This window comes from Mustela nivalis (genome assembly GCF_964662115.1).
Source record: "Mustela nivalis genome assembly, chromosome: 18".
In the NCBI taxonomy this organism is placed as follows: Eukaryota; Metazoa; Chordata; class Mammalia; order Carnivora; family Mustelidae; genus Mustela; species Mustela nivalis.
The window spans coordinates 34,588,164-34,612,794 of record NC_139037.1 but is presented as its reverse complement, the minus strand read 5'-3'; the positions used below and the strand labels follow the sequence as shown (position 1 = coordinate 34,612,794).

The 24,631-nt window shown below is 37.5% G+C and overlaps 1 protein-coding gene across 4 annotated transcripts in view; it reads left to right on the top strand.

Annotated features, from left to right (window-relative positions):
• Positions 1 to 24,631, top strand: part of PHKB (phosphorylase kinase regulatory subunit beta) — a 233,927-nt gene that overhangs the window by 153,569 nt on the left and 55,727 nt on the right. The window lies entirely within an intron of this gene.

The following is a 24,631-nucleotide window of genomic DNA, read 5'->3' as shown; positions in this document are numbered from 1 at the left end:
GCCACATGCACCCCAACACTCATAGCAGCAAGGTGCACAATAGCCAAACTGTGGAAAGAGCCAAGATGCCTTTCAACGGATGAGTGGATAGACGATATGGTGCATATTTATAATAGAATATTACTCAGCCATCAAAAAGGATGAATACCCAACTTTTGCATCAACATGGACAGAAGGAGGTGGAGATTTTGCTAAGTGAAATAATTCAAGTAGAGAAAGTCAATTATCACATGGTTTCACTTATTTGTGGAACATAAGGAATAGCATGGAGGACATTAGGAGAAGGAAGGGAAGATGAAGTGGGGGAAATCAGAGGGGGAGACAAACCACGGGAGACTGTGGACTCCAGGAAACAAAATGAGGGTTTTAGAGGGGAGATGGGTGGGGGGATGGGTTAGCCCAGTGATGGGTATTCAGGAGGGTATATATTGCATGGAGCGCTGGATGTTATATGCCAACAATGAATCATGGAACACTATATCAACAACTAATAATGTATGGTGACTAAGAGAACATAGTAAAAAAATGAATTAAAAAAATTTTAACTTAAAAAAAAGGATTTTATTTATTTATTTGACAGAGAGAAAGAGGGAGGGAGAGAGAACACAAGCAGGGGGAGTGGCAGACGGAGAGATAAGCAGGTTCCCTGCAGAGCAAGGACCCAGATGTGGGGCTTGATCCCAGGGCCCTGGGATCATGACCTGAGCCTAAGGCAGACCGCTTAAATGACTGAACAACCTAGGTGCCCCCCAAGTTTTTTAACTTTTAATTTTGAATAATTATAGGTCCACAAGAAATTGCAAAGAAATACCCAGAGAGAGCTTTTGAATTCTTCACTAGCATTCCACAATGTTAACATCTTATGTGACTATAGTACAACCTGAAAAACAGAAAACTGATGTTGATACAATTCATAGAGCTTATTCACATTTTATCAGTTATACATATACTCATTCGTGTTTGTGTGTGTATAGCTCTGTCCATTTTGATTACATGTGTAACTTTGTGTAACTACCACCACAGTCAATAGACTACAATGTACCATCACCATATTATCCTAAGACTTCCTTGTGTTACCCTTTTATAGCCACTGCTCCTTCACTGCTCTCTTCAACCCTAGGTAACCACTAATCTGTTTTCCATTTTATAATTTTGTCATTTCACCAATGTTATATAAATGGAACTATATGGTATATAACCTTTTGAATTGGTTTTCTTCCCTCAGCCTAATTCCAAAGAGATAGATCCAAGTTACTGCATATAACAAGTTTGTTCTCCTGTATTGCCAAGTAGTTTTTCATAGTATGACCATACCATTGTTTAACCTTTCATCTGTTGAAGGACATCTTGTGGATTACTTAAAATTTTTTTAGAATTCAATTTTGATTTACTTAAAATGTTATTTAGTATATTGATTTTTAAATTTTTCTTAGTGATTTCTCCAGGAATTACCACATACATTGTTATCTAAAGTCCCCCTGGTGTCAGTATTTTTCTTTGAGTGAAGTGTAGAAACCTTACTTCCATTTAGTTTTTGTTCCTTTTTTACTTTTTAAATATATTTTTAAAAGTATTTCCTCTGCATTTATTGAGTAGCACATGATTGTGTGAAAAGTTTTTCTTCAATCATAAAATTTTATTGGAGGCATTCACAAGGTAAAAGTCTATTGTGCTTATCTCAACTTTTACCATCCCCTTGTTCTTTTCTTTCTGAATATCCCAGCCTTTTTCTGTTATCATTTTCTTTCTGTTTAATGCTCTTTTTTAAGACTTTATTTGTGAGTAGGTCTGCTGAACATAATTCTTAGTTTTCCTCTGTCTGATAATGTCTTTATTTCCATTTCATTCCGAAAGGTACTTTTGTTAGTCACAGAATTTTTTGATTGACAGTTGTTTTCTTTTAGCACTGAGAGATATTATGCTACTTTCTCTGGCCTCCTAGTTTCAGATGATAAAGCCTTTGTCAGTTCAAATTTGTGTTTTATAGGTAATATGCCATTTCTGTCTGACCAGCATCTCCTCTGAGTAGAAGGCTAGGAGGCACCAAGCTCAGCTGACGTGGGTGGATCAGCCCACTCACTGGTTCCCCAGGTGTAGAACAGGGGTTGGGTAGATTTGTCACTGCTGTGAAGCTCTGCTGAAGGCAGATCAGCCTGATTGCTGGTGCACTGGTTGTGGAATGGGGATTGAGATGGCTCTCAGAGCTTTGCTGCTGCTATTGTATGTGAATTGGACTGCCCGCTGAAGCCCAATTTACAGAGCAGACATCAGGATAGTTCACTGGGGCTTCTTAGCTGATGCTATGGTCCTTTTGGCCCACCAGTGGCCTTTGTGAAGCAGAGGTTTGTGGGCCCACTCCAGCTTTGAAATTTCTGCTGAAGGCACATTGGACAACTAATTGGTTGGGAGCTCAGCGGAGGCACTAGGGTTGGATCCCCCAACTCAGTCTCTGTTGTGCTTCCTGTTTTCTAGTCCTTTAGCCAGAGAGAACAGACTTTAATTGTTTTTCTTTTTCAGTTTATGCTTGTTGATTGTGTTAGGCCACAGGCTTCTCTGGTGTTCTGCCCATATGTGTATCTCAGAAATCTGACCACATTGCATCAAGTCCTGACATGCTTAGCCAGTCCAGCCTGACTTCTTTGCAGATCCCAGAGTCATTATTATCCATTGAATTATTTTCAGGGTGAACAATTGTATAAGAGCAGTAGGGAAAACTGAGTTTAGGCCATCATGTTTCCACCTCCCTTTCTTTAGATAGTTTATCTTCATATGTCTTTCTGTGAGTAGAAATTAGAATTAAGATTGCTTCTGTTTCTTGAATCATCTTTTTCTCCTTAATTAAAGCTTTATTGAGATATAATTAATCCTACCCAGTTCACTAATTTAAAGTGCATAAATCAGCAGTTCTTAGAATATTCATCACAATTAATTTTAGAACATTTTCATCACCCCCAAGAGAAACTCTGTGGCTTTTAACAGTCACTCTCCACTTTCCTCTACTTTTCTCTTTCTCCTTACCTCAGCCTTAGACAACTACTAATCTACTTTCTCTCTGTATGGATTTTCTCTATTCTGGAGATATCACATAAGAGGTTTCATATAATATGTACTATTTTGTGACTGGCTTTTTACACTACACATAATGTTTTCAAACTCCTTCAATGTTGTAGCATGTGTTTGTATGCCATTCCTTGTTATGGTTGAATAACATTCCAATGTATGTATATACCACATCTTATTTATCCATTCTTCTGGTGGTGGACATTTGGATTGCTTCCACTTTTTGGCTATTCTGAGTAATGGTGCTGTGAAATTTGTACAAGTTTTCATGTGGCATGTTTTCATTTTTCTTGGATATCGTGGAATTGCTAAGTCATATGCTAACTCTGTGTTTAACATTTGGAGGAACTTCCTGGGCTGTTTTCCAAAGTGATGACTGCACTATTTTGCACTCCTACCAGCAATGTATGACGTTTCCAATTTCTCTATATTCTTGTCAACATTTGTTATTATCTTTTTGATTATAGTCATTTTAATGGATGAGAAGTAGTATATTATTGTGGTTTTGATTTGCACTTCCCTAGTTACTAATGTTGTTGAGGATCTTTTCATGTGTTTATTGGCAATTTGTATATATATGTTCTTTGGAAAGATGCCTATTAAGGTACCATGGTCATTTTTAAATTGGGTCACTTATCTTTTTATTATTGTGTTGTAAGTGTTCTTTATATATATGTCCTAGATATCAGTCCCTTATATGATTTGCAAATACCTTCTCCTATTCAGTGGACTACCAGTCTAATTTCTTGATTGTATTATTTGAAGCACAGAAGTTTTTCATTTTGACGAAGTCTAATTTGTTTTTTCTTTGATTTCTTGTGTTTTTGGTATCATATCTAAGAAACTGTTGCCTAATCAAGGGTCATGAAGATTTATGCCTGTTTTCTTCTAAGAATTTTAGAGGTTTAGTTCTTACATTTAGGTCTCTGATCCGTTTTGAATTAATTTTGTATATGGTGTGAGGTAGGCATTCAGTTTCATTCTTTGCATGTGACTATTCAGTTGTCACAGCACCATTTGTTGAGTTTCCAAACTGATTTTTGTCTTTTTTTCATTACTGTGGTACAACATACATTACCTAATATTTCTCATTTTACCATTCATAAGTCTACAGTTTGCTGGCATTACATATATTTACAGTGTTGTATAACCATCACTGCTATCTGTACTCAAAACTTTTCATTATCCCCAACAAAACTCTTTACCCATTAAACAATGAGTTCCCCTTCTCCTCTCCCTCTAGCCTCTCGTAACCTCTATTCTACTTTCTGTCTCTATGAATTTACCTATTCTTGGTACCTCAAATAAGTGAAGTCATGGAATATTTATGTTTTTGCTTATTTCACGAAGCATAATGTCCAAGATAATTTTTATGTTTCATTAATGTGGTGGTTCTCTTTCACCCTTCTGGTTATTTTGTCATATATCTGGTAATTCCTCATTTACCTAATTATGCATTACTATGATAGACAGTCTGGTTATTCTCAATATATTAAGTCATCTCCTCCACCCTCCACCTCAACAAGAGGTGAGGAGGATATGATTGGAAGCTTTGTCTCTCAGGGATCTGGTGGGAAGCAAACTAGACCCTCCCCACCTTTACCAAATGCCAAAATGTGAAGGGCTTTACTTTGAGGAAGCTATTGCCTACACTAGAAACATTAACTTACCACAGCCAATTTGTTCAATATATTAAGAGAGAACCCTGTTTTATTGATGACTGTAGTTCCCTATGTGGGGCATGGAGCTGGCTCCTACAGCCTTTAATCAGTTACACGTTAAGCCCCAATTCTCCTATCTGCCCTCCATTGTAAGTAACTGCAAACTAAGTGCCTCTGTGGAGCCCCTCTTTTTGGTGGGTCACCTCCTACACCTGTGGCAGCATTTTGGTGACACTCTGGTATGTTGGTATAGTTTGGGTTTTATAACCTTCTGGTACTGTTCTTTATTCATTAATGCACTTCCATTTACCATCTTTTGTACTGGAAATGTACTGATGTACTTCTTTGATGGCCCTCTTTCTATTCATTGCTATGGCTTCAGTCTTCTGTGTTTATTCTAAATATCTTTGTGGTCATTTCTGTAAGGCTAAAGAGAGATAAGAATTGAGTATATGCACTCTGCTGTCTAGAACCAGAAGCCTACTCCTCACCTCCTATGCTTGAGTCTTATCTCATTGTTGTTAAGTATCTTCTCTCCATCAACATTCTGTGGTGCTTCAGTTCTTGGTTGATGACCTTAACACTGGGATTTGAGCAGAGTAGGTGTTCATTAAGCAGTTGTGATGGCCACAAGTAGATGCAAAGCAAGTAAATTAAGTGTGAAAATTATTCAAATTGCCTGGTATAGAAACATTTAAAAGAGAATAATTTATCCCAAACTGTTAGTCTGTCATTTGTTCTTATAAGTAGGGTAATAGTGTCTGCTTCACTTTCCCTGCTTTCTTATGTCACATTTGATTTGGAAAAGATAAAATTATACAAAAGACCATATTATCCAATCATCCCATAGATTACTCCCTGAAAGCAAGTCTTGTGGGTTTGGAAACTACCCTGTTAAGCCTGCCTTCCTATAGTCTTCTTCATACTCTATGTTACAGCACTTGCCACACTACTGTAGCTGTTAGTTAATAAGCCTGCCTCTGGGACAGTGGTCTTCAGCACAGAGAATACATCATATTCTTGTCTTCTAGGACAAGAAAAGGGAAGTGAGAGAGATGAAAATAACCAGTTGTGCTCCTGTTTATAGGCACTGTTCAAAGTATTTTATAGTATTGTGTGTGATTTCAACAGTCTTCTGAAATAAATATTATTATACTAATTTTACAGATAAACCTCTCAGAGAAGTTTAGTATTTTTCCAAGGTCACACTTTTGTCAAGTAACAGAACCAATATTAAGGTGTTAACTGAAGAAGGAAAGAAGGAAGAGATGTCAAACATTTGGAAGCAGTAATTTTCATAATGGTGTGAAGGAGTTAACAGAGGAAGTAGCTTGTTTCCTCAGCAGCCTGCCTTAGTATCACATCACAGAAAAATAGTTGCATCTGTGCCTGTAGAACACTGAGAGGCCTGTGGAAATGATCTGAAAACCAAGTGCAAAGATGTTACATTAGTACAAAATGTAGGCTGGTCATAGTAAGGGGGTCTAATTGTTAATTTCTTCTTCCTTATTAGCATTAGGATGAGACCAAGTACACAAGCCTAACCATTAGTAATTTAACTAGGGATTTCCCTTTTCCTTATCCAAAGGAAAGTACTTTTAAGAGGTTAGCAAGCTTCTTTTCTGAGTGGTTAGTCCCCTCTCCTTTCTCCCTAGCTTGTTTCCTACTGGGGGTCCATCATTTTCTGTTGCAGGTAATTCTGGTGCTGGCAACCTACTGATTATCTGTGAATGAAATTTTCATTGTTCACACTATAGCACTTCTGCTATTTTAATATGAGATAATGGTTGCTTGAAGGTGGTGTTTGTTTCCAGCCTTTGCTGCTCCTTCATATTTGGAAGAGGTCTAACTAACGTGCGAACTAAGCAGCTGACTGTGTATATTTCACTGATTCATTGTATTCTGCACTACAGTTGTCCACTGGGGATAAGGTAACTCTGTAGAAGACATCCGTTTATAGCAACTGGGTGGTGGGTTTCTGGGGTTGTGTAGCAAACTGACTTTATTTTAAAATATGTGTTATACTAATCAGAACACAGAGGATTTCTGGTAAATAGGAAAACACACTTAATTCTTTATGGCAGGATTTGCAGGATTCTGCCATAAAGAATATTAATAGCATATAACCAGCCAGGAATTGTTTTTTTTTTCTTTATTTCTAGGTTGATTTGAGAATAATTGAGCTTGTTTCATGACATAGATGTTGAATGCAACAGAATTTTTTTTTAATTTATTTTCAGAGTAACAGTATTCATTGTTTTTGCACCACACCCAGTACTCTATAAAATCCGTGTCCTCTCCAATACTCACCACCTGGTTCCCCCAACCTCCCACCCCCGCCCCTTCAAAACCCTCAGATGTTTTCCAGAGTCCATAGTCTCTCATGGTTCACCTCCCCTTCCAATTTCCCCCAACTCCCTTCTCATCTCCATCTCCCCTTGTCCTCCATGCTATTTGTTATGCTCCACAAATAAGTGAAACCATAGGATAATTGACTCTCTCTGCTTGACTTATTTCACTCAGCATAATCTCTTCCAGTCCCGTCCATGTTGCTACAAAAGTTGGGTATTCATCCTTTCTGATGGAGGCATAATACTCCATAGTGTATATGGACCACATCTTCCTTATCCATTCGTCCATTGAAGGGCATCTTGGTTCTTTCCACAGTTTGGCGACCATGGCCATTGCTGCTATAAACATTGGGGTACAGATGGCCCTTCTTTTCACGACATCTGTATCTTTGGGGTAAATACCCAGTAGTGCAATTGCAGGGTCAGAGGGAAGCTCTATTTTTAATTTCTTAAGGAATCTCCACACTGTTCTCCAAAGAGGCTGCACCAACTTGCATTCCCACCAACAGTGTAAGAGGGTTCCCCTTTCTCCACATCCCCTCCAACACATGTTGTTTCCTGTCTTGCTAATTTTGGCCATTCTAAGTCATGTAAGGTGGTATCTCAATGTGGTTTTAATTTGAATCTCCCTGATGGCTAGTGATGATGAACATTTTTTCATGTGTCTGATAGCCATTTGTATGTCTTCATAGGAGAAGTGTCTGTTCATATCCTCTGCCCATTTTTGGATATGATTATCTGTTTTGTGTGTGTTGAGTTTGAGAAGTTCTTTATAGATCCTGGATATCAACCTTTTGTCTGTACTGTCATTTGCAAATATCTTCTTCCATTCCGTGGGTTGCCTCTTTGTTTTGTTGACTGTTTCCTTTGATGTGCAGAAGCTTTTGATTTTGATGAAGTCCCAAAAGTTCATTTTCGCTTTTGTTTCCTTTGCCTTTGGAGACATATCTTGAAAAAAGTTGCTGGGGCTGATATCGAAGAGGTTACTGCCTATATTCTTCTCTAGGATTCTGATGGATTCCTGTCTCACATTGAGGTCTTTTATCCATTTTGAGTTTATCTTTGTGTACAGTGTAAGAGAATGGTCGAGTTTCATTCTTCTACGTATAGTTGTCCAGTTTTCCCAGCACCATTTATTGAAGAGATTGTCTTTTTTCCACTGTATATTTTTCCCTGTGTTGTTGAAGGTTATTTGACCATAGAGTTGAGAGTCCATATCTGGGCTCTCTACTCTGTTCCACTGGTCTATGTGTCTGTTTTTATGCCAGTACCATGCTGTCTTGGCGATCACAGCTTTGTAAGTAAAGCTTGAAATCAGGTAATGTGATGCCCCCAGTTTTATTTTTGTTTTTCAACATTTCCTTAGCGATTCAGGGTCTCTTCTGATTCCATACAAATTTTTGGATTATTTGCTCCAGCTCTTTGAAGAATACTGGTGGAATTTTGATCGGAATGGCATTAAAAGTATAGATTGCTCTAGGCAGTATAGACATCTTAACAATGTTTATTCTTCTGATCCAAGAGCATGGAATGGTCTTCCATCTTTTTGTGTCTTCTTCAATTTCTTTCAAGAGTGTTCTGTAGTTCCTCAAGTACAGATCCTTTACCTCTTTGGTTAGGTTTATTCCCAGGTATCTTATGGTTCTTGGTGCTATAGTAAATGGAATCTATTCTCTAATTTCCCTTTCTGTATTTTCATTGTTAGTCTATAAGAAAGCCACTGATTTCTGTACATTGACTTTGTATCCTGCCACATTGCTGAATTGTTGTATGAGTTCTAGTAGTTTAGGGGTGGAGTCTTTTGGGTTTTCCATATAAAGAATCATGTCATCTGCGAAGAAAGAGAGTATGACTTCTTCATTGCCAATTTGGATACCTTTTATTTCTCTTTGTTGTCTGATTGCTGTTGCTAGGACTTCTAATACTATGTTGAACAAGAGTGGTGAGAGTGGGCATCCTTATCGTGTTCCTGATCTCAACAGGAAGGCTGCAGGCTTTTTCCCATTGAGGATGATATTTACTGTGGGTCTTTCATAGATAGATTTTATGAAGTTCAGGAATGTTCCCTCTATCCCTATACTTTGAAGCATTTTAATCTGGAATGGAGAATGCAACATAATTTTTAAATAAGCCATTCCAATATCAAACAAAGAGTCATAGACAAAAAAGCACTCTGATATTAAAACGTTATTTTAATATTCAAGGGTACAAAGAGGAGATCTTTATTGCTGCCTAGCAAAACAATTAAGAGCACAGCTCTGGAAACACAGTCCATGGGTTTGAGTCCAAGCTTGGGCAAGTTGACTAACCTCTGTGTAACCTAGGTTCCTTATATTCAAAAATCAGAATATTATCTCAATATTATCTCAAATAGTTCCTGGTTTATAGTTAAGTACTCAACAAATGTTATCTCTTTTTTAAAAAAGATTTTATTTATTTATTTATTTGAAAGAGATAGCAAGAAAGGGAATACATGCGGGCGATTGGGGAAGGGAGAAGCAGGCTTTCCACTGAGCAGGGAACCCAATGAGGGGCTCAATCTCAGGACCCTAGAATCATGACCTGAGCCAAAGGCAGACACTTAATGACTGAGCCACCCAGGTACCCCAAATGTTAGTTATTTTTATTTGCATGTTGATAGTTCCACTTCAGACATAGTAGTTAATCAAGGTGCCCAGTATTTAATCAAAAGAAAAGGTACAAGGTTGTGTTGTTATTAACATGGTTCATGGTGGAAACTGAAACAATGAGAGCAGACAATTTTTGGAAGGCCAGGCCTGAGGCTTAGTTCTTTGCCAGTGTATGGGGAGTGCAGATGTTGAAAACAAAGGGATGTGCAAAAGAAGGGCAGAACAAAGACATTTAGCAAGAAGGTAAAACGGCATCACTGAGTGAAAAAGTATGGAGGATTTTGACTTAGACAATGGTTCAAGAAGGCAAACTACCTAGTTGACTTGGCGGAATAGCACAGCACTGGCAGAATTCCAGGTATGAGTCTTCAGACCTTGCATGGTTCACCTGTGGGGTAATCTGGGGAAGGTCTCCTAGTGTGTCTCTAATACAGTTACAGTTCTCTAATCTATAAAACTATTTGTCTGGGTATGATTCATAAAATTCCTTCTAGCACTTCTGTTGCTGGCTTCCATGATCCTAGGTTATTGGTAATCTTTGAGTGATTTTAGTGAATAGTGTGCCCAGAAGCCAGATTGTAGGGAGTTAAAGAGTGATTAAATGGTAGTAGACCATCTGTTCAGGAACTGAGTTTGCTCCAATCCAAGAAAGGTTATAAGCTTCTCCTAATTTAGTAGATTCATTATATAGTACTCCTACAATATGGACTTATACCTGCTTCCCTTTTCTATTCTTGTTTCAAATCTGTTCACAATTTTTAAAGGTTTATTAATCTTCAGTGATTTAAGGAAATTTTGCATGAGGCTCAGTTTTATTTGGTTCAGTTCATTCTAATGCTCCCAAATAGTTTAGTCAGTTTAAGACATAATTTCTACTTAAAGGATTAAAAAAGCTCCACTTCATTAGCTTGGCAAGGAAAGAAAGTGTTTGTGTGGGACTAAAAAGCCAAATTTATCTACAAGCATGGGAATAAATTTTTGAGTACTCAACAGAAGTTCTAGTGATTATCATAATAAAACAGAATAAAATAGTCAAGGCATCAAAAATGCTTCTGAAAGCCTAGCCTGCATATGCTATAGCTACACAGAGGTTCTATTCAGGTAATACTGTTTGTAGTCTTTAAGGGAAATAAGAGTTTCCTATCAACTAGTATTTATACCATGGGCAATGAAAATTTAATGCCTTAATCAAAAATATCCAGAACTGTGAAAAATGTTAAATTGGAAATAAAAAACTGAACTTAAACATATGTAATATTATCATTCTAATTAACCCACTGAACTTATTAAAATTAAAAGTTCTAATAATAGGCATGAGATATGAAATATTTCATCAACAAGATAAAGACTTCTTTTAGCTATGTCTGAAATATAAAAGAAGAAAAATAGATCCGAGTAAAAAAGCAAGGCTTTTAGTCCAAAACAAAGGTGTATAGGAATATTATGATCCAATGTTATTTTAATGAACCTACTGCAGGTCTCAGTTTATGCTTCTGCTCTGGTCCAACCAAGGGGCCTACTTATATTCCTGGCATTTTGCTCTGAGGAAAAAAAATCATATTTTCTCAAAAATATAAATAGATTTATGAACTTACCTGTGACTTGCCTATTTCCCCCTTTTTTCCTAACTTTGAACCTCACAGTTTTTACTTTTTTTTTTTTTTAAAGATTTTATTTATTTGACAGAGACACAGCAAGAGAGGGAACACAAGCAGAGGGAGTGGTAGAGGGAGAAGCAGGCTTCCTGCCAAGCAAAGAGCCTGATGTGCGGCTTGATCTCAGGACCTGGCCAAAGGCAGACACTTAACAACTGAGCCACCCAGGCACCCCTCCACTCACAGTTTTTAAATGTCTGTTGATCTTTGAAGAAAACCTTATCATTTAGTCCTATTATAACCCGCTCTTATTTAATGAGCCATTTTACAAGGAGATGCCCTCTTCTAAATCAGAGGACTGGGGTTTAGGAGCCCCTACCTCCTCAAGGAGTGATGTTCTCTCGTGAGGTCCTTAGAGAGTTCCAGGTATTTTTGCCATTGTACTGGTGAATAAAATATGAGTATTTTTGATCAGCTACTTGAAGCAATATTTTACATTTATGTCATAATTATCATGATAGACCAGATCATGTGTGTTGAAGCACCCTTGAGAAAATTCAGCTTCACTTTTATCATTTTCCGTGACACCCAAGCTTTGAATCTGAGAAGTAGACTAGCACATTTAATATGCCAATTAAAATGGATTGATCTACTTTGACAGTCTTTGGAGAAAAGGCCAATATGAAAGGAATGCTTTTTAGTCATAATAAGAGCTTATTTTCTAAGCTGCAGAAGTTCTAAATTTAGGATGAAAGTCAGTACTTACTAAATCATGTACATATTTATACAGATCTCAGTTACAAACATGTACACTTGTTGGCCTCTCATTTTTCAAATTAATGAAGAAAAGGGCTCATATTTTGTTTTCTGAAAATACAGGTGTATAAAATTTTTGCACAAATTATTTTCCAGAAGATTAAAGAATACCACATTTATATGTGATTATTTTTATTTTTATGAAGGTGACATAGTATAGTGGCTTTATATGATACAGGACCAGCTATTAAACCAGTCTCACCTGCTGATTAACTGTGTGACCTTGGACAATTTAATTGATCTTTCTAAGCCTTACTTTCCTCATCTATTAAATAGTGATAATCATTTCTAACTTACAGTGGTCATATATGATAAAATGATAACATATGTAAAGCTCTAAAAATGTCTGACACATAAGAGCTAAATAAATATTATTGAAAAATAGCAATAAAATAAAAATACATTTTATCCCAAATAGTTTATTTTATAAGTAGTATACTTTATCTTTAAAGAGAATGAAAAAAATTCTATGAAGTCTGGAGAAAAACATTATATTTTCAACACTTTGGCTTATTACTATGCATAGGCTCCCTTATTGTGTGTTTGCAGCCTTGTTGGATATTCAGTTCTGCAGTTACTAACACTTATTTTTACTATCAGTTATTTTTCACGCTATTTCTATAAAATATTATCTTAAATATTCATATATTGTTTTTTTTTCATTTGGCTCTATCAAGCTTCCCTTTACCAAACACCTAATCATTTATATTCTAGAAGTTTATCCTAATAAGAGATGATTAAATTTGAGGATTAGGGACACCTGGGTGGCTCAGTTGGTTTAATGTCTGCCTTTGACTTAGGTCATGATCTCAGGGTCCTGGGATAGAGTCCCACCTCTGGTTCCTTGCTCAGCAGGGAGCCTGCTTCTCCTTTTCCCTCTGTCTACCGCCTTCCCGCACACCCCCTCACCCCACTTGTGCTTGCTTTTTTTCTCTCAAATAAATAAATTAACTAAATCTTTTTAAAAAGGGATTTGATGTTTAATACATCATTATAACATTTTTAAGACTACTAGTATGGCTAAATTGCTATTTCATTAAAAGGTCTCTACTTAATGCTTTTCTGTTACTACATGAAATATTTTATATTCCATAGTGTTCATTAGCTAATGAAAATAAAGCAAGGGATTATAAGATAAAACAATTTAAGTTTACACTTAAATAAAAATAATAAAAATGAAAATCACGTCCCCCAATTTTTCCTTCCCTAAAACGTACTTGATCTAAACATACTGTTTTAGACCTTTGCCCAGATTTGGGAGTCTTTTTCTTATTAATTGAATGTGTCTGTATAAGCCATGAAACTATCCACAACTGTAACAGAGAGGAGTTGATTTCTTCTTATTTTTCTGATAAAGTTCAAAATTTATGGTTTTATGTATTATATGTATACTTATATTTATTGCCTATACCTTACATACATGATAGAATATTAAGAGAGAAGTATTAAGAGAATATTAAGATTGTCAAGAGTGTTTTCTTTAACTCCCTCATTTTGTAGAGCAGGAAATGTTTCAAAGAGGAGTGGCATGTCTAAGGTCGCACAGGTACAGATCTGAAGCTGGAACCCAGGGGTACTGAAGTGTGGCCAGGTGAGCCATGTATACCATAGTTACATGATGGTGTTCATAGTTATATGGTGGTATACATGGTGGGTACAGTGTGGTGAAAAATGTACACTTACTGCATGAGATTAAAGACTAAAACTACTTCAGTAACACTTGTTAAAGATGATAAGGCAGACTTTATTCAGGACCATCATAGGAGGTATAGGGACCATTGCAATGGGATTTTACAGTAAGAGAAGAGAGACTTGGATCATTCTAAATACAGCTTGGGCAAGTAGGAATTTATAGCTAAGGATCAGGGTAGGAGTCAGTAGATGGAAAATTACCAAGAGGAAATGTCACAGGGAAGGAGGATTCTGGCTAAACCAACCTAACAGGGTTCTTTGTTGAAGATAGGCCAGTGTTATCATGAGTGTTATCCTCAGCTGAGGGATGGTGGAAGATGAGGAGCCTGATGAGAAATCAAGGATAATCAGATATCATTAGCAGCATTCTTGCTAAAACTGAATTTTACAAAGCATACAGCTGAGCCTAAGAGAAGTTTCAGGAGCCTGCCTAAAGTTTGGTTAAGCAAAGAATCATTGTTAATAGGGCTTTTATTACTAATGCCATTTTTTATATTCTCATCATTCCTTAATTATGACTTAGATTAGTTGGAAGCAGCACAACTTACATTATTGCATCTCTCCTGTACCAACAATTAGCATATAGCTAGGCCAACAAATAAATATTCATTTATCAGCCAATTACCTACCAGTAGGAATGTAAAACCACTATGTAGCTTCTGCCATGACTTTGCTTTCTCCTAAGTTGGAACATTTTTCATTTATTTTTCCTTTTTAAATAGTCAAAGAGTTTGACCTTGTTGATGACCATCATATATAAAATACTTCTTGTATAAACTTCTATAGTCTCTTGATTAGGCATTATAGTTGGGCTACTTTGTAGAAGATAAGATTTTGAATTTGTGAAGAATTGGGAAGGATGTAAAGGAAGCATTGGCCTCATTAAGGAGCCATTTAAATGTATTTTTAAAATTATATTCAGCTTAGAAAAAATTAATTTGAATATTTGATGTGTTAAATTCCTTTTATCTCTGTGTATGTCTCTGATTAAGCCTGTCCCTATATACATGCAAACCAGTGTTTTAATTTAGACAGTTTCTTTTTTTAAAATTTGGAATATAGTTCCATTTTGAAAATTAGCCATATATTGAACTTTGATTTGGAATAGTTACAACTTTATTGTCCATTGCCTTTTGTCAGATTGCATTATCCTGTTGTATACCATACTTCTTAAGAATAATATTGAATTAGAAATGTCAGACTATAAGGTCTAAGAAATAAATCTTTCAAAAATTACTTTCAGAAGCTAGAAGACCATATTCCGTTAATGCATATAGTTTTCATATTATTTATTTTTAATAACAATTTTATTTATTTGAGAAATAGAGAATGAGAGAGAGAGAGAGAATGAGAACGTGAGAGGGGAAGGGGCAGAGGGAGAAGCAGACTCCCCACTGATCAGGGAGCCTGATGCGGGACTTGATCCTGGAACTCCAGGATCATGACCCGAGCCAAAGGCAGATGCTTAGCCAACTGGGCCACCCAGGAGCTCCTGGGTGATGAAGATGAATTTTAAGGGACACTGTGTCATGGTCAGATAAGTGGACATTGATTATGACTCTTCTAATAATATTATTTACAGACTGAAGAAACTAGTAAAATCAGCCCAAGAATATATGAGTTCAATGTGGTAATGAACAATGGATAATCCTCTGTAGCAGAGCGTGAGCCTTTCATGTTGTACAAGGGCAAAATTGTTAAAACTGGAAGATAGAGTTTTAAGTTCTCAGAAGGGTCCAGAAAAATAAAGATTAAAGCTAAATTAATGGATTCGAGTACATACTGACATCCTTGTGTCATCCTTGTTTTTTCTTCTGAATCCCAGAAGTCCAAGGAAAGCCCCCAATGGTAGGCAGTAACCTACTCAACTTTTCCCCTTAATCTTTTGCATGTTCTATATTGATACCCATTCTTTCTTCTATATTTCAGCCTTTTTCTCTCTACTTATTTTTTCTCCTGAATCTATAAACACATTTGTCTCCTGACCAAAAAAACTGAAAAAACTATTTCCTTGACTGTGTCTCTCTTAAGGACTTGTCTTAACTTCCATTGTCTCCTTCTCTTTCAGACATTGTAGAAAAGTACTTGCCACTATCTCCCATTTCCTCAACTTCCAGTCACTGCTTACTGTACAGTTTAGCTGCTTCCGTCATCACTCCACCAAAACGACTTGCAAAGTGTTTCTAACGATTTTCTTTTCTTTTCTTTTTTTTTTTTTTTAAGATTTATTTATTTATTTGACACACAGAGAGAGAGAGATCGCAAGTAGGCAGAGAGGCAGGCAGAGAGAGGGAGGGGCACAGGCTCCCCGCTGAGCAGAAAGCCCAATGTGGGGCTCGATCCCAGGACCCTGAGATCATGATCTGAGCTGAAGGCAGAGGCTTAACCCACTGAGCCACCCAGGTGCCCCTCTAATGATTTTCTAATTGATATATCTGGTGATCTCTTTTCAGATTCAAGTCTGTTTGGCCTCCCAGATATTCAACACCATTGAACATTCCCTCTTCCTTTTAATCTCTGTTAAAATATAAAAGTAATCTTTCTTTTCTCTCTTCTTCTGTCACTACTTTTCCCCTTCCAAATCCAGTCCTGCCAATTCTATTTCCTAAATAATATGAAATCTTTCCACTTGTTCCTTCATTCTCACTGCTATAACCCACGTCACCTTGTGTCCACTCTGCCCTCTGCAACCCATGTCTATATAGTAGCCATCATAATATAATTCTTGAGTGGGGCCTGGCCTATATAGTATGTTCAATATATATATTTATTACTATTATTCTAAGAAATGTAATTTACATTGTCTTTTTCGTGTTTGAAACTTTTTTTTTATCTTTTATTCACTCATTCACTTATTTATTTATTTACTTTTTAAAAATTTTTTTATTTTTTATAAACATATATTTTTATCCCCAGGGGTACAGGTCTGTGAATCGCCAGGTTTACACACTTCACAACACTCTCCAAAGCACATACCCTCCCCAATGTCCATAACCCCACCCCCCTTCTCCCAACCCTCCTCCCCCCAGCAACCCTCAGTTTGTTTTGTGAGATTAAGAGTCACTTATGGTTTGTCTCCCTTCCAATCCCATCTTGTTTCATTTATTCTTCTCCTACACACTTAAGCCCCCATGTTGCATCAGCACTTTCTCATATCAGGGAGATCATATGACAGTTGTCTTTCTCTGCTTCACTTACTTCACTAAGCATGATATGCTCTAGTTCTATCCATGTTGTCACAAATGGCAAGATTTCATTTCTTTTGATGGCTGCATAGTATTCCATTGTGTATATATACCACATCTTCTTGATGGACATCTAGGTTCTTTCCATAGTTTGGCTATTGTGGACATTGCTGCTATAAACATTCAGGTGCACGTGCCCCTTCAGAGCACCACGTTTGTATCTTTAGGGTAAATACTCAGTAGTGCAATTGCTGGGTCATAGGGCAGTTCTATTTTCAACATTTTGAGGAACCTCCATGCTGTTTTCCAGAGTGGTTGCACCAGCTTGCATTCCCACCAACAGTGTAGGAGGGTTCCCCTTTCTCCGCATCCTCGCCAGCATCTGTCATTTCCTGACTTGTTGATTTTAGCCATTCTGACTGGTGTGAGGTGATATCTCATTGTGGTTTTGATTTGTATTTCCCTGATGCCGAGTGATATGGAGCATTTTTTCATGTGTCTGTTGGCCATCTGGATGTCTTCTTTGCAGAAATGTCTGTTCATGTCCTCTGCCTATTTCTTGATTGGATTATTTGTTCTTTGAAACTTTTTTTTTTTTTTTTTTGACAGACAGAGATAACAAGTAGGCAGAGAGACAGGCAGAGAGAGAGAGGGGAAGCAGGCTCTGCTCTGAGCAGAGAGCCCGATGCAGGGCTTGCTCTCAGGATCCTGGGATCATGACCTGAGCCGAAGGCAGAGGCTTTAACCCATTGATCCACCCAGGTGCCCCTGAAACCCTTTCAGTAGCTTTTCATTTCACTTGGTTGAAAACCAAATGCCTCGTTGCCTTAGTAAGCACTGCTAGGCCTTAATTCCACCCCCATCTCTTATCATTCTTTTGCTTGCCTGTTATGTTCCAGACACTCTCCTCTTAGTTCCTCAAATCCTTCAAGGGTTTCAATCTCCGGGCCTTTGCACATGGTATTCCTTCTGCATGAAGTGCTCATTTGTTTTTGAATTCAGTCTCAAATTTAATGACACCCCGAAAAGAATTATTTTCTGGCCATCAATCTAAATTAGCTCCTATATCTTCAGTCATTCTGTTATATTACCCTTTACATTTATCCAGTTTATTATTGTTTTTCATTATTTAGTTACCTGTACATTTTGTTTATTAATTCTCTATCTCACCCAGACTGAAATATAAGTTTCATGAGAGAAGGATTTTGTCTTATTTGTCTGTCACATAGCTGAAGAGAAATATTTACTAAATAAATTCACGAATGGCAAGTTTTTATCCTTTAAGAACCAACAGCTAAGATACCTTTTCTATAAAGTTCTCCGTAATTTTCTGAGTTTAAATTAGATGCTTCCTCTTTTGTCTTCAGAGCAACCATTAAGAGCATTGTATTTAGTATCCTACTGAACTACAAGAATAGTTTGTCTTCTCTGTTAAATGGGGAGTTCATGAAGAATGGGGGTAATGTTTCATCTGTCTTTCTGCCATTCCTAGTAACTGCCATGATGTCTGGACTAATGAATGAATGAGCAAACCCTCTAAGGTGGGAACATTTCTAGTCCACAACATTGTTGAATTGTGCTCTCAAGGGTCTGGAAGACATTTAGGTTTACTCTGCTAAGTGTGATGGTCTGGTGTCTCCTCTGCAGTCAGGTCCTTTCTGAGAATCCACACTAGAAACAGTTTGGCCTCAACCAGTGAAGATAGCAATATATGGTTAAAGGCTTGCTGGATTCTAGAGCTTCCTGGATACCTCTGTAGCTGTTTGATCTCTAAGCCAGCAGCCATAAATCTTGCCACAGTTTTTCCCTTGCACTGTCTTACTAGTCCAAGCTTCTTGTCCTTGGGATGTGCATAAAATACTGAAAGAGAAAGCAGCACAGGTTTTTGTACTCCTCTTCCTTTAAGACCACCCTTCTTAGGTGGCTGTCATATTGGAATGACTGCATATGTGGCCTGTCCATTTCAGCTTTTAAGTAGAGTCACGTACTTAACATTTCTCTAGTGTACTGACCCGTTGATATATAACCAGTAAGATGAAGCAGTCTGACATATTAGAGAGAGCTCTGGACCAAATCAGTCCCGAGGCCTGGATTTGGACCATTTCCTCTGGCTGGGCCTCAGTCTTCTTACCCATCAAGTGGATTACTGACTTTTTATCAAGGAAACTTATTTTTCACACAAAATATTGGGCAGAATCTTAGCATATACAATAGTTCAGACTTGTGCTGCTCTATGTTAACTATCCCGGAATTAAAATAAAAAACCAGAGCAGCAACAACAAATACAACAAAGTTATGCTGCTCTGGCTTAAGTGGAGTCTTGCCACCCAGTCTCTCCCATAGATACTTTCACATTTTTTTCATTACCCTTTTCCCCAAGTTCCAGGTGATAAAAACGGCCTCTTCCATCTCTGACCATTTCAGCTCAGACATCAGGGTACTGATCTTCTCAGCACAAGCACCTAAAAGGGAAAAACCAAAGCAAGTTGGCTTGCTCTGCTTGCTTCCTCCACCCCCACCCCGCCCCCATGATTCTAAAAATATGGTTTCCTTTCATCTACCTTTTAGAGGCCTTTCATTGGTGGTAATCCAGGAACTGAAGCCCTTTGAAATGACAAAAACCCTGAGAGGGAAATGACCAGAGTTTTGGAAACTCTGCTTCCCTCTTTTGCCTCTGCCTCCGCTGTCTCATCTCATTTTATCAGTTATTCCTGATGTGTTGCTATAAGTTTTCCATAATTTGTTCCTCCCTCTGGTTGTGATTAAAGCTGTGTGGACACCATGAGTCAGGCTTTCTCCATCTGGGCCCATGTAGCATTTTAGCATTGTTTCCAAGAAGTAGCAAGATCTTTGGCACTGCCATTTCTTTAAGATAAAAATATAGAAACATCCAGTTACAGCAAGTGCTTAGAAAGGAGGGAATACAGTTTTACAAATCAATTCATTGTGACAAAGTGATGATCAGTATTCTCTTCCAAGATAATTGCAGTCATTGAAAGGCCTGCTGTCAAAAGACATGGCCTGATTTATTCATTCCGGCATTTGAACCTATGTGTCTGAGATCTGGGAATACTTTTTAAAAATTCATTTGTTTTCCTCTTAAGTAGAAAGCTTATATTATCATTAATGGGGCGTATAAATACAGGATCCTACAGGGCCGTTTCTTCCCTGGCCAGCTCTCCTCTTGAGCTGAGTTTAGCTCTTTAACTATGCTTGATGTTGTTATTCCTCTGGTATTTCTACTTACCTTTTTCTGCTTCCCTATTAATTTTCTCCATGTTGCTGCTTTGGCTTGGTTGGAAATGTCAGAACAAGATGCCAATGTGTTCCAGTCAGGATGTGCCTGTGTTCAAACTGCTGTATCCTGTTACTTGGCTCCTACAGGAAAAATACTGCGGGTGCAGTGTCTCCAGTTGGAATTGAGATGTATAAAGCATCTGCTTGGTTTCTTCAGCTAATGAGGTTTTGCTGAAAAATGAGTGTAATGAAAAAATGCTGGCTGTTGGCAGGACCTACTGATGAAGGCTAATGAGCATAAATGAGTTTCTGTAAGGCCCCAAAAACAGAGGCATAGAATGTTTCAAATGTACTACCCTTGAGGCAAGACTAGCTTTGGATGAGGTAGGACCCATTTATTTGTTGGCTGCTTTTTTCTTTTCTTCTTTCTCTTCTCCCTTGCCCTTCTTTCAATAAAAGACGTATTCAAGTCAGCCACAATAGATTATTTTAAGCAACATAGGGCATTTTAAAAATAAAACTACTGCACTAGGGTTCAATATGATGTTCCAAAAGGAACAATTATGAATTATATATACTTGTATATATGTATATGTTATTGTATATGTTATTTATTAGAAGAGATAATTTTTTAACTTAATTGCCAAGAACTTCAGAATTATATTTTATCAAAAAGCAGATAAGAAAATAGGTTTTGTAGACAAACTTAGAGTTGAGTTTTCTTAAAAACGTGATCTAAAGTGGATGAAAAGTGGACTGTTGGTGGGTTGCAAGGTTTTTGCATGCCACTCTGCCCCCATGATTTTATTTTTTTGTGTCAACTTTATTGGGACACACAGTGCCAAATATTTGATCAGATGTTCTAGATGAGAGTAAGGGTATTTGGGGAGAAGACTAACATTTAAATCAATAGACTGAGCAAGTCAGATTGCTTTCCCTCATCTGGGTGGGCTTTATCTATGAATGCCTGAGTAGAACAGAGAAGTGACTCTTCCCTGAGCAAGAGAGGATTTTCCCTGCCTGATGGCCTTAAACTGGGAGATCAGCTTTTTTCCTGCTTCTGGATTTGAAATGGGTATTGAGCCTCCTGGCCTTCAGATGAACTATACCATCAACTCTCCTTGGTCTTCTACCTGCTGATTCAACCTGTGGGTCTGGGAACTTAGCAGACACTGTAATTGCCTGAATCAATTCTTTATAGTAAATCTTTTTCTGCCCTTTATTCACACATATACACCCTATCAGTTCTCCTTCTCTGGAGAATCCTAATACAAACCACAACAGCAGTCAGTATATAATCTATGAAATACATGCTATGACATGTGCCTTGCTGACTTTGTGACTTTGGACTTACACATACCTGCAGTCAGGTTTAAGCTCTATCACTGGCTATACATATGACTTTTGACAAATTATTTCACCTACTTCCTTATTGGTTTTCTGATCTTACAATATGGGAATTCTTGTGATACTATATAACATAGACCTTAAATAATACATCTTTAACAGCAGGCTATCAAGATATTTTAATTTTTTGACATTCTAAGCTATACTAAAAAATAAATATAATCAATAACATGATAATATAAATCTTACTAATAAACTCTTGTGTTATTTCCATTAATTAGTTATGCAGTCGTACCTTGGAAATACTGTGGTTTTGACTTCAGACTATTGCAATAAACCAAATATCTCAATAAAGCAAGTCAAATAAAGTTTTGGTTTGCCAGTGCATATAAAAGTTATGTTTATACTATACTATAGTCTGTTAATAGTATAATAGCAGTATGTCTAAAACAATGAACATGAAAAAGTACTCCATATCACTCGGCATCAGGGAAATACAAATCAAAACCACAATGAGATATCACCTCACACCAGTCAGAATGGCTAAAATAAGTCAGGAAATGACAGATGCTGGCGAGGATGCGGAGAAAGGGGAACCCTCCTCCACTGTTGGTGGGAATGCAAGCTGGTGCAGCCACTCTGGAAAACAGCATGGAGGTTCCTCAAAATGTTGAAAATAGAACTGCCCTATGACCCAGCAATTGCACTATTGGGTATTTACCCTAAAGATACAAACGTAGTGATCCAAAGGGGCATGTGCACCCGAATGTTTATAGCAGCAATGTCCACAATAGCCAAACTCTGGAAAGAACCTAGATGTCCATCAACAGATGAATGGATCAAGAAGATGTGGTATAAAAAAAATACTTTATTGCTAAAAAAACCATGACCAGCATTTGAACTTTTTAGCGAGTCATAATCTTCTTACTGATAGAAGGTCTTGCCTTGATCTTGATGGCTGCTTCCTAATTAAAGTGGTGGTTGCTATGTGTTGGAGAGGATGTGGAGAAAGGGGAACCCTCTTACACTGTTGGTGGGAATGCAGGTTGGTGCAGCCACTTTGGAGAATAGTGTGAAGATTCCTCAAGAAATTAAAAATAGAGCTTCCCTGTGACCCTGCAATTGCACTACTGGGTATTTACCCCAAAGATACAGATGTAGTGAAAAGAAGGGCCATCTGTACCCCAATGTTTATAGCAGCAATGGCCACGGTTGCCAAACTATGGAAAGAACCAAGATGCCCTTCAACGGACTAATGGATAAGGAAGATGTGGTCCATATACACTATGGAGTATTATGCTTCCATCAGAAAGGACGAATACCCAACTTTTGTAGCAACATGGACGGGACTGGAAGAGATTATGCTGAGTGAAATAAGTCAAGCAGAGAGAGTCAATTATCCTATGGTTTCACTTATTTGTGGAGCATAACAAATAGCATGGAGGACATGGGGAGTTAGAGAGGAGAAGGGATTTGGGGAAAATTGGAAGGGGAGGTGAACCATGAGAGACTATGGACTCTGAAAAACAATCTGAGGGTTTTGAAGGGGCAGGGCGGTGGGAGGTTGGGGGAATCAGGTGGTGGGTATCGGAGAGGGCACAGATTGCATGGAGCACTGGGTGTGGTGCAAAAATAATGAATACTGTTACGCTGAAAAATTAAAAATTAAAAAAAAATAAACTGGTGGTTGCTGAAGGTTGGGGTGAGTATAGCTATTTCTTAAACTGAGACAATAATGGGGTTTGCCACATTGTCTCTTTCATAAATGATTTCTGTGTAATGTATTTGGTAGCATTTTACTCATAATAGAACTTCTTTCAGAATTGGGGTCAGTCCTCTCAAACCCTGCTGATGCTTTATCAATTAAGTTTATGTAACATTCTAAATTCTTTGTTGTCATTTGAATAGTCTTCATAGTATCTTCACCAGGAGTAGATTTCATTTCAAAAAACCACTTTCTTTTTATCCATAAGAAGCAACTCCTTATCCATTAAAGTTTTGTCTTGAGATTACAGCAATTTAGTCACACCTCCAGGCTCCAATTCTAATTCTACTTTTCTTGCTCTTTCTACCACATCTGCAGATACTTCCTCCACTGAGGTCTTAAACCCCTCCAAGTTATCTTTGAAAATTGGAATTAGCTTCTTCCAAACTCCTGTTGATGTTGATATTTTGACCTCTTCCCATGAATCATCAATTTTCTTGTTGGCATCTAGTATGGTGGATCTTTTCCAGAAGGTTTTCAATCTACTTTGCCCAGACCCATCAGAGAATCCCTATTTGTGGCTTCTATTAGAATTTTAACAAATGTATTTAAGTAAAACTTGAAGGTCGAAATTACTCTTTGATGGGCTATAGAATGGATGTTGTGTTAGCAGACATGGAAACATTAATCTCATTGTACATCTTCATCAGAGATCTTGGATGACTAGGTACACAGTCAATGAGCAGTTATATTTTGAAAGGAATCTTTTCTTCTGTGCTGTAGATATCAACAATGAGCTTAAAATATTCAATAAACAATGTTGTAAACAGATGGGCTGTCATCAAGCTTTTGTTGTTCCATTTATAGAGCACAGGCAGAGTAGACTTAGTATAATTCTTAAGGACCCTAAGATTTTCAGAATGGTAAATGAACATTGGCTTCAGTTTAAAGTCATCAGTTGCATTAGCTTCTAACAAAAGAGTCAGCCTGTCATTTGGATCTTTGAAGCCAGGCAATGGCTTCTCTCTAGGTTTGAAAGTTCTAGATGGCATTTTCTTCCAATAGAAGGCTGTTTTATCTACATTGAAAATCTGTTGTTTGTTGTAGCCATCTTTATTAATTATCTTAGCTAGATCCTCCAGAAAACTTGCTGCAACTTCTACATCAGCACTTGCTGTTCACTTTGCACTTTGATGTAATAAAGATGGCTTCTTTCCCTAAACCTCATAAACCAATCTCGGCTAGCTTCAAATGTCTCCTGCAGCTTCCTCACCTTTCTCTGCCTTCATAGAATTGATGAGAGTTAGGGCCTTGCTCTGAATTAAGTTTTGGTGTAGGGAATGCTATGACTG